Here is an 8,116-nt window from a genome sequence, read left to right on the forward strand (position 1 = left end):
AGATATGAGGAAAGAGAAATAAGAGAGGATCAAAGACTAAGGCTCTGATACCAATTGTAATGAAGGAGGTTCAAAGGGAAGGGAGAATGAGTAGAAGAGAGAGAAAGAGAGAAAGAAGAGGAGACACAAAGATAAGAAGAAGAGAGAATGCCAAGAAGAGGAGAGACAAGGGAGAGGAAGCCATGAAAATCGAATGAGAAGAATATGAAGATGGAAGGGTTATTATATTGATTGATTGATGAAAAAATGAAACCATATACATCTTATATACCTGGCCGTGTAGCTAGTATTTTCCCTATTTTTCTTAGGTACTTATATTTTCCCTTATTTACAAGCTCATCACCAATGGAGATGTAAATGGCATCTAGCATATCTACCATAAATTCCCTTGGTTACTACTCCTTGAGACTTGATGGATACACGTTTATTAATATCAAATGGTCTTATTAGTTGCAAGATGAATAAGAAACATGCACCTTCATTCATATGAGAAAGTAAACGCAATGAGATTACACTAATAACTAGGTCTATGGAGAGAAAGATTAGAGGCATTGGGCTCAAGGTGAAGCTCCTAATGCATGAAACTATGCTGCACACACACTTCTTTGATTTTCCTCTTGGAGTCATGAAGCTTAAAATCTATTACCATGTCCTTCTACCATAATAAGAATGGTTTGCCTACCGAGGATCTCTTTTGATTTTTCTTTAGCATGGTTATCCAACTTCCCTTTGTTATGGTCAAGGAAACCCACCTGTCTTACTCATCAAATGTATTATAAGTGACCGAGGACTTAATGGAACTACTAGGTTTTTTGCACCAAGATGACATCTCCATGGAGTAGGAAGATGGAGAGGAGAAATGTGTGACAAAGTGGAGAGAAAACAAGGAGGAACTCCAAGGGCTGTTGAGTGGAGGAAAGAGAGGAGGAAATGAACACTGAAAGATTTCAAACAAGAGTATTTCACATTTTTTTTTCCTTGATAAGAAAAATGGTTGAAATGTGATAGTAAAACATTATGATTGGAAAATGACAGTCTCTCCAACCCATTTCAATGAAACTAACAATTATCCACTTTACTACTAAGAAAGTGACATTACTCGATTCATTTTAATAAAACTAACAATTTTTAAAATACCAAAATTATTTTTAAAAAATGCCAAAATGATATTCAAAATAAATGTTCTATAATACATAAGTCTTCTCCTCATTGGTAGAGCACACACACTCTCTACATGCTAGAAGGCCAAAAAGTGACCTCAAACTCTTACTAATGTCCCATTTATGGACAGGCATACAAATATTGATAAAGGATAATCACTTAGATGATATGATTTTGCAAAACTATTAAAATGCATATGAGATGTACTAACACTAATATAAACTATTTTAAATAGAATATAGATTATTAATATGTAGAAAGCTTTTTCTCATAGATTGATGGTCAATCAAAGATTATTGATAGAATAGATATTATTGGTATATAGAGATATTTTCAAATAGATTTATGGTTAATCAAAAGTTTCTTTTTAAAAATTTACCCCAATTTTCAAAGACTTAATATGCACACATAAGTAGAGTAGAATTAATAGGCATCGATCCCCAATGACCCTTATTCATAGTGCCTACCAAGGAGTTTACTTATAAATAATGAAAACTAAGCAATTCCCATTTTAGTGTGGGTGAGTGGGAAGTGGGAGGGTGGATACCCCCAATGAATCCATTTTATGGCTAGTGGGTGGTCTCAATAAGTTGGGAGGCTTCTCTCATAGGGTTGGCAATGGTTGACTAGGGTCCAATCCTAGAATTAGCTCAGTATCATTTTAGGAGGCTACGGTAAGACTACGCCCTATAGGCAAAGGGATTGAGATTCCTACTCCCCCTCATTTCTTACTCTCATTGAACCAAGTGTGACACTTTTATATAGAATGGAACTGGAGGCTCAAGGAAGCTTAGTGGGACTCTAAGACAAAAAATTTCACGTGCCTAGAGAAGTGGTATGATCACATATAACCCAACCTTGTGGCGTTGGAAGGTCCCATCTTATGTGAGATGATTGTTTTCTTTGTAGAGAAATAAATTTTATACCTCTTTGTAGTGTGGTGGTTTTTTATATCTTATTATGAAATAGTATAAAGTATTTTATTTTGAAGTGTTTGTCATGTTCTAAATAAAAAATATTATAGTTTAAGAGGTGGATTTTTGGATTCTCCAATAAGAAGGCAGGATATTGACATCCATGGAGGGTAAATATTCTCTCTCCAAATCTTGGGGTTTTTATTTAAGAAAGGTACTATGGGGGATTTAAAGAAGGGAGAATCAATAGTGTACAAATTTTGAGTATCTCTATTAATGTACTTTCCTCCTCTTTTTCAAGCTTTTTCACATTTACTTTTTTTTTTTCATTCCATGAAATTAGTTTGATTGAAAAGTTGAGCATCATATTCCTTTCCTTATCTACTCTATTTTCTTGAATTTTCATTGCCATTAAACTTCCTCGGCACTTTTTTCTCTCCTCACATCTATAGATTTTGGGTAAAATATTGGTGTCTCTTTCTGATTGTAGTTTCTCTTTTTTACTTTTTACTAGCAAGTAGACAAGGAAGGTTGCATCCAAGGAGGAGAAGGGAGACATAGAAAAAGCCAAGGAGGAATCACAAAGGGAAGAGAACGAACACAAACAAAGACAACATGATGAAGAGGAGCTCATGAGGAAAGAAATAGAGGATTTAGCCCTAGCTATCAAAAGATAAATAGAGTAGTCAACAAGGACCAAAGAAGTAGCATTCATGGGCCCTAATCTAGAAATTTTAATAGAAGCAGGAACCAACCAAGGTGCAAGCTGGAGTGCAGTAGAAACCTCACAACTTCCACTATCAATAGGCAAAGGTAAGCCACCTTTCAAAGCCCCATCAACTCCAATCATGACCATTAGACCATCTATTCCAACAATTACAATCAAGGGAAAATTGCAAGATAGGATGCATGAATTGGAAGTGTAACTTGTAGCCCTCTCTTAAGTGAGATTAGAGAAAGTCATTACCATAGGTGCTAAAATGTTGGTGATCACACATGCAAAATCCAAACAAAGAGGACCTAAGGTGCCAAGGATTAAAGGACCCTTGACTTTTGTATCCCTACTCTTGCAAAGTTGTGCACAAGTGTTTGAAGTATTACTAAAAGAGATGGAGGATCAAAGAGATCAATTAGATGAGAAAAGTGAAGTGGAGAGGGAGAATCAAGTTAGAAAGACAATTGGAGAAGGTTTGACTAGAAGAAGAGCTAAACACAATGACACAATTGCAAGTCTAGTTAAGGAGGGAGCTAAAGGAAACAAGAAAAGTAAATGATGAGGTAGAACATGAAAATAAAAAGATAGTGGAGTTGGCCAATGAAGTAGCAAGGGTGTCACACAATTATGAGCAGCTCCAAAACTAATTAGCGTATGAACTATGGGAAAGAAAAAATTTAGTCAAGCTTATAAGGACTAGTGCTCCATACTGGAAATTCTAACAACCTAGTAGGATAGAGAACTAGAGTGGGCCAAGGAGAAAATGGAGCAGTGGGAAGAGAAGAATGCAACCATATGACGTAGTTCAAGTGTGAGAAGAATTAGGCAAAAGAAGGAGAAAGGATAATGGAAGAAATGATGCAAGTACAATAGCAAATCTTTAACAATACCCTACTGAAAATAACAAAACATAGTTGAGAACCTTAAAAGGAAACTAGTTGCAGCTTACTAAATGAGTGCTCAAGTAGAGTATGACAACGACCTTGGCCCAACTGAAGTACAAGATAACAAAGGAGGATTATGAGCTGTAGCTAAGGGAAGTGGAAATCTCCATAGAGGACCTAAGACTCATTGGCATCCTGGTAGCTAACAAACCATTCCCAACCCCATAGAAGAATATTCGCCCTTTCCTCCAACATTTGAGGAAGAAGAATGGGACCCAACAAAGGGTAGGGGGTCGATGACATAAGTGCTTGAATGCATAAAAGCACCCATATCCTTGGAAGTAATGACAAAATACAAGAAAAGAAGAAATGTAAGAGTTGGGAGAATTATGAGGAAGTTTATTGCATCACCCCAACAAGTGCCATACATACCTTTTCCACAAACACAATAGCCTATCCCTATCAATTTGTGGTAGCAAAATTTCTACACTAGAAAAATGGGGGTCCCAAGAGTCCCCTATGTAGTTTACTTTCTATCTTCCAAAGGGACTCTAGAAAAAAGTACTTCCTATTGTGGAAATGTAGAAAAGCATTAGAGTGAGGGCATAGTTTGGGAAATGATGGTTGGAGCATAAGACACATGGCAATCGGATTACTAGCATGGCAAAGTGTTTGAGGCATTGAAAATAGAATAAAACTACAAATCCCAACCAAACTGGAGAAGAAATATTGTGAATATTAGTATGGAGGCTTGGGTCACCTTCTACAATACATTATCCCTTGACAAAGGAGATTCCACCTATGTGACTTACCCATGAAGGCCTAGGATTGATTATTACCCTTAAAAACATGGATGGTACAACTTTCCTCTTATTTTCAACCTTAACGCCAATAGGGAAGAATACAATCTTAAGTTTCAAGAAACAGACTTGGCACCCTCCAAACAATTTGTGTCAAATTTTTCAGACTACCTAGATCTACCCTTTGTTACAACATGCAACTATTTAAGGTTTCTCCTCACATTGATCAATCAAAGAAGAGCAGGACAAGAAAAAGGCATGCATGCTCTCTCCTTTTACATAAGGCAAGAATAGATAGATATGCCATAGTTAGATGTATCCTTTGAGAAACAATACTATCACCCTACTATCTTGAGTTACTGGAGGACATGAACGTAAGTAGATTAAGTAGTTGTAGTCACCCCTATCTTCCAACAATACCACTTGTAGCAAGGCTAGCCCTCAAAAGTTATATGATGACTATATGATGAGTAGGGTGGTTGCATGGAAAAATATTTGAAGTCGCATCTCTTAACAAAAAAGAAAAAAGAGTCAAGGAAAAGAAAAAAAGAAAAGAAAAGAAAATTGATGTAGCACACGTGCAACTATGGCTGTATCACTTAGGGGTTCTCAATTTGGGTGTGTCCTATGGCCTTGGTCTATCAAAAAGCTTCTGTTCCTAGTCCACTAGCCCTTTCCCCATCACATAATCTTAGGGCCCATCAAGGCTAGGACACCCCACGGTCACCTGGCAAACACATCACCCTAAGTGATACATTATACCTCACTTTTCACCAACTAGGTCCTCAAGTATGGGACAATACTCCAAGCTTGGTCAACCCATCACCCAGTTGCATTTTCATGTACAAAAATCCTCATAGTACAATAAGGTAGACATACCCATAGGTATGCACATCTTTTGATTGTAGGGTTAGCCATTGTCCTATCGCCCACATAAAGATGACTAATTCCTCCCGATGACATTTTTGGCCCTTACAATATTGCTTTCTACCTCTCCTTAACTACAAGATATATCAAGATAACTAGTCCCCCATTCCCTTTGCCACAATGATAAACCAAACCCAACACCGTCTCCCTCATCTATATTTGATACCATCATCTTCATGATCCACCAACACTAGCCCACACAATGCCATCCACTAGGTCACAAAGAGTGCCATGGGAGTAGCACTTAGGAGGGGGTAGTGTTAACTTGTTCTCAAAAATTATAAACAAAATAATTCTAAAAATAAAAACAAAAGTGCCAACTACAACAACGAGGTAAATTGGTGAGTTCACTATGACATTTATGAGAGTGCGGCAATAGTTATGTGAGAGGTATATGTGAGAGGTAGCTATAGACGCATCATTCTAATAGCTTGAAAAAAATAAGCATTTCATCAAGCTTGGCATTGAGTTCAAAAGTGATTTGATACACTGGTAGTTCTAGGAGCTTTTCATATTCTTTAACCCAAATACCTATGTTAGCTTGGGTGGATATACGAGAAAAAAATGTCTGGCATATTGTCAATTTCCTAGAGGTACTCTACTACTCAACAATTATGAATATGATCTTTTTCTTATGCCATTTCTTTAAGAGATCTGATGGGTTAGTTTAGGTAATAAGTTTATGGGGGGTTCTAGTCAAACAAAGGAAATCTTTTGAGCTATCATACTAATTGTCCTTTTTAACTATGAGTTTGTTTCATGTTTCGTCACACACACACACACACACACACACACACACAGAGGTAATAAGTTTATGGGGGGTTCTAGTCAAACAAAGGAAATATTTTGAGCTATCATACTAATTGTCCTTTTTAACTAGGAGTTTGTTTCATGTTTTATCACTCACACACACACACACACATCCATGGAACTCTTTCACCTTAAGTAACATGATTAACTTTTACTTTAAGTAGCATACTTTTTGAACCTTAGATAACATGATGGATGATAAACAAGTAACCAACATACTCATGTATGACCTAGACATGTAAATGCTTCATTGTGAGTTAAATGGTAAATAAATGTTGAGATATTCAATCTAGACAATGGACCCCAATCTCAATGTTGTAGATTATCATAAGAGAACAAAGAAAGTATCATAAATAAAAGATGAGGTATGGCATGGTCAAAGTAAATTAACATCGGTGTCAAATTAAGCATGTTCCTTGAATAAATAAGGGATTTATGATAAAAACTTTCACAAAAAACAAACACATAACAAAATATCAATGAGTAAGGACACATGATACACTCATTTGAAAAAATTCACTCAACCTCAAAAGTCATTGGTCATTGCCCTTCACATTCATCAAACCCATCATATGATATAAGTGATGGTAGATGACCTATCCAATCAAATAAAGGACATCAATATCATATAATGCATGACACTAGTATCAAGTACACATGGAAAACTTAATCATGCATTTAGCTCTAATAAGGAGCTCTATTGCAACAAATAAACCTACCTCATGCATGATCAAGTAAGGATTTTATGTATGGCCATTTCAATTCCAAACATTATTAATCTATCATATACAATTGTTTTACTTTATTATTTATTTAATTTCTAAATTACATAGAAACTAATATATTTGTAAAAAATTTATAAGTCATATATATATAATAATTTTTGTATTTTTAATGAAATTGTTTCTTTATTTCATATAAATATATATTAGTTATCTACCTATTTAAATTTTCTAATCTATGCATAAATTTCCAAAAAAACTACTTAATAATACTATTTATTTAAATGGTTATCTATTTATGTATGGCCAGCCAGTTTGGCTCCAAAGCTAGAATAATGCAAAAAATGGCTAGAGCTAGTATATATAGTGTAGGCCCACCAAGGCTAAAGTTATATCGTGGTGTCCAACAAGGAATTAAAAAAACCCAACAATAACCTAATAGAACTCATTGAGAGTTCTTGAATCCCTAACAATGTCCCAATGATCAAAAGTAAAGTGAGTTGTAGCCTACTCAATAGCTTGACATGCGAAATTTAGAGTGAGATTAAGCTACAATGATTAACATGATTTTAGAAGTGTGACCATATAATTAAAAACCCTAGCCTTTAGTATAACATCCAACTGAAAGAACTTGGTAAACTTCTCCATATCCTACCCACTTTTCCTACAAACTTTTTGAAAGAGTACATCTTCTAGATCTTCCTTCAATATCTTTATACACAAAACAAAACATAGAGTAGATCGTCTAGAAAGCCTTATTAGATACATAAGATGGAGGCTTTGTGCTTCATTTTGTGAGCATGACCATTACTTCACAGACAAATCAATCCACACCCTCTTGAGCAATCCACATCTCCAACATGTCCACGCACTAACATAAGTCTACTACATAAAGTTTCCAAACAAATCCATCCTCACAAACTTCATTGATTCACATCTTGAACAACATAAACATTAACATACGTATGCCTAAAGTTCTCTATCACGCTATATGTCTATTGTTTTGAAAGCTCCTAGCCTAGTTTGTGTTAATATGAATACAAGATTTGCATTATATGGAAAACATGGGATATGATTCTACAATGGCCTAGTAGAATGCAAGGTATAATTGGGGGACATGACAACAAATATGTGGATTAAGAATTATTTCATGGGAATATTATTTCATACAAAAAAAATGTTT

The sequence above is a fragment of the Lygodium microphyllum genome, chromosome 24, assembly GCF_053477565.2.
Source record: "Lygodium microphyllum isolate KBCC chromosome 24, Lygodium_microphyllum_v1.1.10, whole genome shotgun sequence".
In the NCBI taxonomy this organism is placed as follows: Eukaryota; Viridiplantae; Streptophyta; class Polypodiopsida; order Schizaeales; family Lygodiaceae; genus Lygodium; species Lygodium microphyllum.